Below are 12,471 nucleotides of genomic sequence, written 5' to 3' on the forward strand. Positions count from 1 at the left end.
CTAGAAAGAACGCTTAGCCATGAAAATTATCTCAGGCAAATCTTGATAAAATGGTGTGATGACTGTGTTATGAATCATACTTGTTCTTAAAAATTAAGAAAGTGAATCAAAAGAGAAAATCACATAAATAATCATATTTCTAAAAAAGATAAACAAAAACAAAGGATCTTGCTGTTCCTAGACATGCCCGTGGGTGGTTTTAGAATGAGAGTAGAAAAGGAGCATGATGAAGAAGGGTAATCTAGTATATGCAGTGTATAATTGGATATGTGGACTTAATTAATCTAATGGTCTTAATTGTTGTTTATAGTGGTCCACCGATGAGGGATTTGATTAGGGGTGGCTAGGGCTGGAAATGAGTCGAGTCGAATCGAACTTGTCTGAGCTCGACTCGACTCGATAAGAATTGGCTCGGCTCGAAACTCGACTCGAGTTCTATACGAACCTTTTTTTTAACTCGAGTTCGGCTCGTTTAAAGTTCACGAACAACTCGGTTCGGCTCGTTAGGTTCAACTCGTAGCTCGATTAACATAATTCAAAACTTTTTTTGTTTTTGTCAAAAGTCCATATCTTGACCTTTACTTTATTTAAAATAATAATAATAATTGAACTACAATAAAACTATAGAACATATTTGTTTTATGACTACAAAGAAAAAAATTTGTAGTCATTTATAATTAAATATGCAACTGTAGCGTACTATACATAAACAGAAGCGCTTTTCTTTTATTTTTTTTTTGAAGGAAACATGCTTATAGCATTTCATTGATAATAAGAGTCTCAATACAATTGGGTATTTCATAATAAACGGCGGAACTAGCGGAACACGTGGCCTCTCGTGCAAGAGTATGAGCCACCGCGTTGGCTTGTCGCCTAACAAACTCCACCCTAGAGTTAGAAAATAAATTACGAAACAAAGAACGACATGAAGATATGATACAACCAAATTCAGACAAGTCGTTGCGAGTAGACTGGAAGGCATCAACTGTTAACTTAGAGTCTGTTTCAAAGTCCACATTATCGAGCACCATGTCACTCAACCATTGTAGTGCAGCGTGCAGCCCTAAAGCTTCACCCACATCTACTGAAACAGTACAGGGATATGTAAAAGTCTTAGCCAGAACAAATGTACCTTCCGAGTCGCGAACACAGACGCCAATACCTGTGCGGTTAAGATGAGAAGAAAAGGCTGCGTCAATGTTACATTTGTATCTACCTGACATAGGGGGCTGCCATAGTGTTCTATTTAGTTGGCGTGAGTTGGAGGTCCCCATATTCACGGCCAAAGGCTGCTGAGAAGACGAGTGGGATGGAAGAATCTCCAGCTCATTCGCTAGATGCCAGTCTGTAACCATGTTCCTAGCACGCTCTACAACCTCCGCACTTGTTTCTGTAGCATCATCCCAAACTTTAAGATTGCGGTGTTTCCACAAACTCCACATAACAGTTGACAGACGTTGGGATAACTCAGCAGACAAATTCTCTAAAAGATAGAAAATAGCATCCGTAGCTGAAGTAGTATGAGTGAGAGCATATTGCACCGAGCTCCAAAGGCCGGACCTGTTCCATACCTGTATAGCAAAAGGACAGCAGAAGAAAACATGCAAAAGATCCTCATGAAGAGAGTCACAACTAGGACAATTAGTGGGGCATGCGACACCTTTGTCTAACAGACGAACACGCGTCGGTATACATCCTCGACACATGCGCCAAATTAAGTTCTTAACCTTCGGTGGAACTTTAAGGTTCCAAATTCCAGTCCAATACCCCGGACGCCATAAATGGGAAGAATCAATTAAATCTGTGACACATAACCTGTAGGCACTACGTACAGAGTAACATCCGTGCCTTTCTGCCTTCCAAATAAGTCTATCTTCCTCGAAAACAGAAGCGCTTTTCTTTTATAACCACTCCTCCTCACTATTGTTCTTAAACTCCCCGATATGGGACTAATTGCAATACACATATGTTTAGTTAAAATCCTGCAAAAGTATGCCTCATTTGCTTCTTTTTTTTTCTCTTTTTTTTAATATTATTTCTCTCTTTTATTATAACTATCGTTAATTGTTAATTAAATTAGAAATAATTTTTCTAAAAACAAGTACAATTTTTTTAGAGGAAGCTTGTAATAAATTAAATGTTTCGTCTTTGAATATTTAATCTTGTACTTTATTAATTTTTACTAAACTAATATATATATTATCTAAAAAATATGTATAATATCGATTATCGAGTCAGTTCATGAACCAACCGAGTCGAACTATATACAACTCAAGTTCAGCTCATTTATTTAACGAACTTAATTTTCGGCTCAAGTTCAGCTCATTTGGTTCATGAACCAAGTTCAACGATTTAATTGTCGAATCGAGTTCCGAACTATTTTCGAGTTGGTTCGGTTCATTGCCAGCCCTAGGGGTGGCAAAATGGATGAATTGGATGGATTCGGATCCTAATGGATGGATTAAAAAAAGTCCATTAATCCATTACAATCCACTATTTTTTTTCTTAAGAAAAAATCATCCGGTCCATCCATTAAGAAAAAAGTTCATCCAATCCATCCATTATTAGATTTCAGTGGATGGATAATCCATCCGATTCATAAATCAAAGTGTATTATTTATTTTTGTTGAAAGTTTATCATTTTTTAAAGTGTATTATTTTTTTGAGAGGTGTATTATTTATTGAAGAGTTCTTTTTTTTTTTGGTTCAATTTTATTGAAGAGTTCTATTAGTGAATTCAATCTAAATCAATTTTATGTAACAAGGCCCAATAATGATTTTTTAAGCCCAGAAAATTTTTTGTCCTATGCCCAACTAATTTAATAATTCAGAAATAATAAATTTTAGAATTTTGCTCTCCACCCTGCACGTTTTGCTCGCACCCTGCAAGCCTACCAAAAATGCCCTTGCGCAAGTTAAGTCACGTAGAGTGACTTAACTTGCGCACGTTGTATCTGTGAGTAAGTTAAGTCACGCACTACGCGAGTTAAGTCGCGTAGTGGAAAACGTGTAAAAAACAGTCAAGACCATTGACTACCGTCCAAGAAACGTTTGTGCTTCAGTTTTTAGAACCGGCCAACTTACGCAAGTTAACATGCGCATAGCCTATAAGGTGCGTGACTTAAGTCACGCATAGCCTATAAGGTGCGTGACTTAAGTCACGCATAGCTTATAAAGTGTGTGGCTTAAGTCAGGCATAGCTTATAGCGTGACTTAACTAACGCATAGTGTGAATTCGAATAAATATTGTGATAGCGTGAATTCGAATAAATATTGCGATTGCGTGAATTCAAATAAATATTGCGATAGCGTGAATTCGAATAAATATTGCGTATCGAATAAGTAAATTATAATAAGTACACAACATTAATTCAAATAAAAATGGCGTATTGAATAAATAAATTTGATAAGTACACGACATTAATTTTTAGACAATTTTATTTAGATATAATTTCATCTACGTTACATTACATTGTGGTATCATTACATTACATTACGTAAAAGACATGTACGTCAACTATCATTACATTACATTCGGAAATGTACCTTCCAACTACAACAATTATCTTACCACTGAATGGGGCAAATTCAAACTAGCTAAAAAGCAGGACTCTGGCATTCGTCCAGAAGTATTATTGTTCCATTCCAAATGTTAAATTCTTGTTGGTCTTGGTTTTAAAGGATAGTATCTAAGTGCCAACGGAATGAGGTCCAGACCTTGACACTTCGATACCATCATTTAAACGAAGCCAACAAGAAATTAACATTTAGAATGGAACAAAAACACTCCCGGGCGAATGTCGGTGTCCTGCCACCGAAATGAGGTCCATTGCTTGACACTTAATACCTTCATCTAAACCAGCCAAACAAAAATTTAATCTTTTCAAAGGAAAAACATGAACGCTGAGCGAAATGCTTGAGTCCTCGCCGTTTGGCAAGTTTGAATTACCCCATTTCAGAGGTGAGACAAATGTTGTAGTTTGAATGCACCTTACCCTAACTAATGACGATCTTCTGGCGGAATCAAGCTGTTGATGATATCTTCAGTTGATCTCACGTCACCCGCATATCGATCCACTGGAACTTGGTGTGCTCCCAAAACATACTTGTCACGTTTTCGTCGTTCTTTAACTCCACCCAAGTGAATGATACTCTCCCCTCGTCGAGCTTTGGACGTTTATACAGAATATTTTGCACCCTCCTTGTGTCTTGGGGTTGACTCCTTGGTAGAATTCATTCAGTTGATCCTTGAGACCTCTTAACGTTACATCAAGGCACCGAACCTTCAATCTCTGAGGTTCTTCGCCGTTGAATGTTGCATGAACGTCGATCCACCCGGCCATTGTTTCAAATCTAGACACATAGAAATTAAAAATAATCAATGAAAAACTCATTCAAACATTTAATCAAACACTTGGTGTGCATATTATACATAAACCCTAAAAATGATAACTACAACATAAACATGCAAACATCTAAATAATTAAGTAATATTACTCATTTGCATGTAACATTGTAGCATATCTTGCAAAAAAAAAAAAAAAATCAAAATTTAAACAAACCCTAATTCTAAAAAAATTCTATAAAAAAATCTCAAAACTACAACATAAACATCTAAACATTTAAGCAACACAAGTCATTTACATCCTAACATTGTATGATTTCTTGCCAAAAATACCAAAATTTAAACAAACTCTACATCTAAAAAAATTCTAATCCAAGAGAAAAAATCTAACATGTAAAAATAAAAGGTTAATGGTGTTTGATCATGAAAACTTACTTGTTATTAGAGTGTTGTTTGATTTGAACTTGAAGGAATTTTGGATTTGGGTGATTTGAGAGAGATTTTTGAGATTTTTTTGGATTTAAGATGAGAAATGAGGAAATGAGGTGGTCTGCATGCTTAAGACAGCACGCCACGTGAGTTAACTAACGATCCGCAAGTTAACTCACGTAGCGTTAGTTAAGTAGTGCATGATTAACACTTGCGCAAGTTAACTTGAGCAAGGGCATTTTTGGTAGGCTTGCAGGGCGCGAGCAAAAGGTGCTGGGTGGCCTGGAGAGCGAAATTCTAAATTTTATTAATAAAATACTTCATCCGGTCTCTATTATAAGCAAATTTCTACTTTTTAGATTCATTCAATAAATTACGTATGTAGTCTACAATATAGACCACATGCATCATTTATTGAATTAACTTAAAAAGTCAAAATTTGCTTATAATAATGACCGGAGGGAGTATACGGTGGTCAACCCCGGAGCTTGGCCGGTCAACGCCGGAGCTCCGTCGTCAACCACCGTGAGTCTCGCCGGACCACCTTCGGTCGCCAAAATTTTGGCCGGAAAACAGTCGTGCGCCGCTGCGGGGTCGTCTGAGGACCACCGTGGTCAACGCCGGCGGCGGCCGGTTGACCACCGATTGCCACCACTGGCCACCACATTATTTTTAATTATTTTATTATAATAAAATAATAATAATATATTGAATTAATAATATTTAAATATTAAAAAATTAATTTTTCTCTTTTTTTTTTGACAGTTTTTTTTTTGTTAAAATAGTTTTCATTTTATCAAATATATAATTATTTAATAAAAAAGATTAATATTATTTGAAGTTGCTTAAAAAAGATATTATTTGAAGTTATCCATTGGATTTTTTTTTAAAGAGGTGATCAATTGGATTTTGAAAATAAGGTGGATGAATCAAATCCATCCATAGTTTTAAATGAATGGATCCAAACCAATCCATTAACAATTTTTTTTGTTTGATGGATGGATTTTGTGTTGGATGGATATGAATGTCATGATCATATTGTCACCCCTAGATTTGATAGAGCCCACACTGTAGAATCCACGTACGTTACAACATAAAATTGGATTTTTATAATACTAATTTTTAGTTTAAAAGATTTTTTTCTTTTTTTAATTTCGTATGTTATGGTTTGCGGGTCAGATCAGCTCGTTTAATCACAGACTAGCACGAGGTGGGATCGAGCCAACACATTCCAACTCGTTATCTTTTACTGATGGTCCATTTATTAACCATTGTTTAATATAGAAAAATGAATGTGACAATGTAACCAAAAAGTAGTAATTGGAAGGGATATTTGTTTTATTATTGGGAGTCTACTTGCAGGCTACTCTACTACTGGCAGTGCAATGGTACTTGATCATCATCTACTTAGCTTTTGCTTTTTATTGCAAAAACTCTTGATTCCTCTTATCTTTCTTAAAATGGAAAAAAAGAAGAAGAAGGAGAAAGGAGACAAATGTATATTCATTCATTCCATCTCTTGTCTTTTATCAAACTCACTATTTTATTTTATAAACAAACTACTTGATCACCAAGTTTTCTTCATTTTCCAAACACTTCCATATAGAAATCCAACAATGCCGTCCCCATTGGATATCTTTGTCATCATCTCGTATATTATTTTCTCGCGGTTTACTTCATAATCCAATTGTGCTACACCTTAATCAAGTGGTGGCGTTCACCCTCACCGGCGTCAGCGGCACCTCAACCAGTTAATGAGGTCGAGATGCTTCCAGTTTGAAGAAACCATCCAGGTAGCTAGCTACTCCTAGTTGGTTACAAAGAGGTGTTGTTGAGAATATTAACCTAAATATCTTTAAGAGTTTGTTTTTTAGATTTAGGTTTAGATTTAAAATAAGATATTAAAGATAGAGATTAATTTTCATGCACCGACTGTGTAAAGTTTTTACATCCAATAAAATCATTTTTAGGAACTAACCTGAAAAGGTGGTATATCATAGTGTGTAATTTGATTAGATGTAAGTGTAAAAAAGTTTCACGGTGCCATTGTATATAAATTAAACTCTAAATTAAATCCTTAAAATATCATTATGATTTAAATTTGAATATTTGTTAGAATATTTTTAGGATTTGTTGTTTGTTCCTTATTTTAAGGATAAATATATGTTTTTTTAATTATAATTTAACTCTAGAGTCATGATGCATGTCCATTCCTAGACATTTACATGGTATGTCCAAATGAGAAGAGTAGTACAAGGGGTGAGGAAAATTTGTGGGTCTAAATGTAAACCTTGGGTCCTCTTATGTCAAATGGATCAACAACAGATATAGAGGAACAAAGTTTCCAATTGTATTTACTACGATCTTTGTAAAATGAAAAGAACACAAATTATAAATTATATTTCGAGACTCAGGTTCATAATAGCAAGAACATAGTAGTTGCAGATTGTTTTCCTACTAGTGTTTAAGGCCCTGCTATGCGCTGGGTACATATATTTTTGTGTGTATATAAATAGGAGTCTTTCTCGGTACTCTGGAATTTTCAACACACACACAACACAATGCACATCAAACGCTTGTTCTAGACCCTAGTGGTAGGGCAGAAACATATCTATTACAAAGGATTTAATTGTCACGTACCATATTAACTAGAAATTCATCTCTTAAGACAGGGACGGAGCCAGGTATAGTGATTCAGGGACTCTCGCCACCCCAAAGACTAGGTTTTTATGACTATATAGATGAAGCATCATATACTCCCTTAGAGAAAGTGTTCTTGTTCAAGTGATAACACACATCACATGAGAGATATTTACATAAGCTTTCCATTTGCTGCCACGTTCCATAATATTTTTTGTTCATAATGTTATTGTTGCTTTCACTTTTATTTTTTGCTAAAATGTTATTGTTGCTTTCTAGTTTAAAAAGTGTGTACATTAAATTTGGCTCTTTTAAAAACAGGAGTAGTATTTTTTTATAGGATAAAAATAAGGCATCTTAACCATAAGTAAAAATAAATAAATATGTATTATAGAGTTAGATCTATTCAATAAGAGTTTTTTTTTATTAAACAGTTGAATCAGTAAAATGTATTGTCTATAATGAGTTATTAGATACAATACATCATTTGAGTTATTTTTGGAGTCGATGGATCTCTATTTATATCGTTCTATGTCTGATTTACCTAACCTCTTTACCCCATCAATAAGTGAGTTAAAACACAATAATCTTGACCCAAAAAAATACAATAAAAAAGGATTAATGTAAGTTTGTAAGATTTTAATAAAATGACTCAACAATACACAAGTTATTTTCGCCCCCCGACAAATTTTTCTGGCTCCGTCCCTGTCTTAAGTTAAATAATTAGATGTCTAGATACAAAACTCGGCCCTTCATATATAATACAAGCTTCCTACCCCGGCAATTAAGCTTCCTACCATCTTAATTTTTCTGGCTCCGTCCCTGTCTTAAGCCAAATTTTTTACATCTAAAGGTGTTTAGTTTTGTTTACACCAGTGTAATCAAATTCTTTTTATAAGTTGTAACCAACAAAACAAAACAAAAAACACTTTGATTTGGAAAGACACTTTGATTGGGTAATATATTTCATTTTAGCCTCTTCAAAAAAAAAAAGAATCTTTTTATAAATTATGTTTGGAATAAAATGTTGATGATGATGTATTTCCAATCTTAGTGGTTTTGCGTATCATCCGTCGTCACCACAAGCATCACGTGATAAAGAAGATAAGCACAGCATACACCGTCACATTTAAGGTGCGTTTGTTTCAGCTTTAAAAAAAACTAGATTTTGAGTTAAAAAAATTTAGAGATTTTTTTTTAGAAATTTTGAAAAAATCTAAAGCTATTTTTGTTTGTTTACTCTCATAAAAACCACTTTTTCAAAAAAAAAAATCATTTTTAACTTCAAAATAACCATATAAGACATGGAAAATGATTTTCATGCAAACATGTTTGTTTAAAAAATCACTTTCTTTTATGCACGTTTTTTTCTTCATAATTCACTTGTTGTGAATATTTAAATACAATTCTTTTGATGCAATTTTTAAAAAAGCATTTGTCTATTCAACTTTTATAAAAACTATTTTTTATACAATTTATTTTCTCTCGATACTTTTATACCTGTGTCATGTAATTTATATTTTAAATACAAATACCCAATGTTTGTCCTACCATAATTGTTATAAACGTCTAACTTGAAGATCACATATGATATTTGCCCTAATGTACAACTGATAACAATATTTAAAATATCCATAAAAAAGTAATCTCGACAATTTTTTCAGTATACAACTAAAAATAATTGAAGTTTTCCTTCAAAAAAAATAATAATAATTGAAGTTCTATAATACTAACCTTCGGGAGGATAATAATAATTGAAGTTCTATAATACTAACCTTCGGGAGGATAAGGAAATCGTAAGTCTGAAGAGTATCCATGAAAATCTTCGCATCATGAACGGATCCCTCCTATCCACATAGCGCAAATGTAAAACACATGTTAGGGTCCGTTTGGTTCGAGAATTAGGAGGGGAGGGAAGGGAAGGGGAGGAATTTTAACGGAGGGGAGGGGAGATATTTTAATTAAAAGTGTGTTTGGTTCACAAGGAGAGGGGAGAGATTTTAAAATTATTTTACTGTTTTACCCTTAAACTTAATTAAATAAGGATAATAAAGTAACAAAACAATAACGATGTAATCGATAACAGTATGATGTAGACGATGAAATAGTTTTAAAAACCGGCTCGGACCGGCCGGTCGGATCGGTCCAACCGTGAACCGGTGGGGTACCCGGTTCGGTCTGCACAATGGATCGGTTGTGCAGTTAAACCGGTGCGAACCGGTTAAAACCGGCCAAACTCGGTGAATACGGGTGACCCGGCGATTTTATGTAAACCGGCCGAGTCAACGCTTTCAGTTGACCGCGCTTCCACTTATATTTTTAAAAAATTTTGAAATTTGGCATGGGTGGGAATTGAACTGAGGACCAACATCTTGTGAAATTAATCAGGCATTAACAGCTAAACCACTTACTGTTTTGTGCTACATTCTACATTTTATTCATTATATTCAATACATTCAGGTTTAGAAGCAACAACAAATTCCACCAGCCTTCTTTCAAAAAAAAAAAAAAAAAAGAAAACAACAAATTCCACCAGACTTTTTTTTTTACGGATTTTTTTTTAAAGCTAGTACACTTTTATTCTTGAAGAATTGAAGCTGGGACACTCATCATGTTTCAATTCTTTTTTGACTAAATGTATGCTTTAAGTTGTTCATTTATTTTGATTAAAAAACGTGTTATTTTATTTTATTTTGAGCAATGCTATAAGGTACGGAATATTTAGATACGGGATTTGACGAAAGCTAAAAAACACTAACCATTCAAGGGTAAAATGGTGATATAAAAATGGATTAAGGACAAAACTGTAATAACAAATACATGGTATGTTCATTCGTTGTTTTTCGTTTAAAATGGCTCCGTACAATCTAGCATTTCCGTTTTATTTTTTGATATAAAAAAAAACATTCCACTATAATAACAAAAACCGCCAAGTCATTGCTCACAATCACTAGGTCATAACTCAATTTTTTTTTTAGTTGTAACTATGTTTTGAATTTGAGCAATTAACCTATAAAATTATTATTGTTTGATATTTATTTTTATTTTACGTGTCATTTTTCCATTTTTAAAGTGACCGAGTCACCGATTTAATCCGGTTAAATAGTTATATAAATTTAATCTTAAGACCGAGTTATCTAACCGAGTCATCCGAGTTGATCCGGTTTAGTCATGCGGTTCGACCAATGACTCAATGGTTCAACCATTGACTCGGTGACCCAGTACCCCTGCCGAGTCAATGTTCGAGCCGAGTTTTAAAACTATGGATGAAATAATGAATTAGTAATAGGGTTGTTACAAGTAGTAATGAAAGTTGTTACAAGGAAAAATTGTTAATAATATAGAATAAAAGTTGTTACAAGAAAAAATTGTTAATAATATGAAATAAAAGTTGTTACAAGATAATATAACTTATAACCTAATAATAGTAAAAGTTGTTTCAAGGATAATATAACCTAATAATAATAAATGTTGTTACAAGGATTATATTGAGATTTTAAATTAATATAAGGATAATTTTGGCAGTGCCATAAAATTTGCTCCCCTTCCCTCCCCTTCTAAAAATTGAACCAAACACTACAAATTAAAAATCTCCCCTCCCCTCCAAAACTATCGAACCAAACGGAGTCGCACACAACCATCACATTTGTACTAGTATACACTTTCCTATTAAAAAAAGGTTTTTGCTTATCCACTGGGACATATGTATTTTAATATGTGTGCCATCTATGCCCCTATAAAGTCTTTAAAGTAAAGCCAATATCGATTATCATCTCTAATATATGGAGAAGGAGAGTCAATAGGATCAACATGTCTAATGATGCTTTTTCCCAACTTGCATACAACTTCTAAACCTCTATTAAAATGATGATGAATGGTCTGACATGAATGTTGAAACCGCTCTTGCACGTTTCTATATGAAGAAGGTTGACCTATCATATATAAGAATGTAGCAACACTTTCCTCTACTCCAATGTGCTTAGTAGCTGTCAATCCACAACTATTGGTCAACTCACATACCAATTGTCGAAAAACTTGTTTCCTCATCCGAAGTTGCTCAAAAAACCTATTATCATTTCCTCTTACCAATTCCATATACCACATGTGACCTGATAGAACTGAAGTAGTTTTCTTTTCTTTGACAACATATTTCAACACATGATTTGTAACCATAAAAGCAGCCACAACTTTTGCAATATTATATCAACGTCTAATGTTGTCTTGGACTTCAGTTTCCATTTCAGAAGTAGTATCACTCTCTTCTGAACTCCCATATGAGTCCTCTTCTGAACTCCCATATGAGTCTTGGACTTCAATTTCCATTTCAGAAGTAGTATCACTCTCATCTGAGCTATCACTCATCTTGTTACACAAAATACAAGGTTAATGAAGCAGTTGCTTCTAACTTAACAATGGTTAACCAAAGATATTAGCATGACTATCGATTAAACAATAGTAAGATCAAATTAAAACTACCAAATTTCATATTAATATTAAGATTGGAAGCCACCAAAATCAAGTCAAATATCATACACACTTTAAATACTGGAGTCACAAACTTAGTGTGACAAATATCATAGAGTATAGAATTAACATATGATGTGTCCATCAGTTGTTCCTAGTTTACTTTCATAAGCTATTCTTCATAGATCACGGACACAAATTTTTGACACAATTTATGAGCAATTTATCCTCGTCTTCACTTTCGGAGAAATTATGCAAGCCATTTGCAGGATTATCTCATCGTTACTCATCATTATAAACAAGGTATTTCTCATCGTTACTCGTATAATAAACAATATTTAACTCCTCATTATTCAACATCATAAAACAATTATTATCTCATCATCATCGACATCATAGATAAGTATTATCTCATCTTTAAATAGCACAGCTTCAGTTATCACATAGTCAATTATTTTATCATTTACACATCGTCAAATAACACATCAATTACATCAAAAATAATTCACAACTACACTAATAAAGTTTCTCTCATATAATAACCATTATCTTAATTCTAACGAAATTATCTGGTAGTAGCTATGCTCCTTCGT

This window comes from Medicago sativa, chromosome 5 (genome assembly GCF_051527215.1).
Source record: "Medicago sativa cultivar Bolivia chromosome 5, Bolivia_mono, whole genome shotgun sequence".
NCBI classification, from domain to species: domain Eukaryota; kingdom Viridiplantae; phylum Streptophyta; class Magnoliopsida; order Fabales; family Fabaceae; genus Medicago; species Medicago sativa.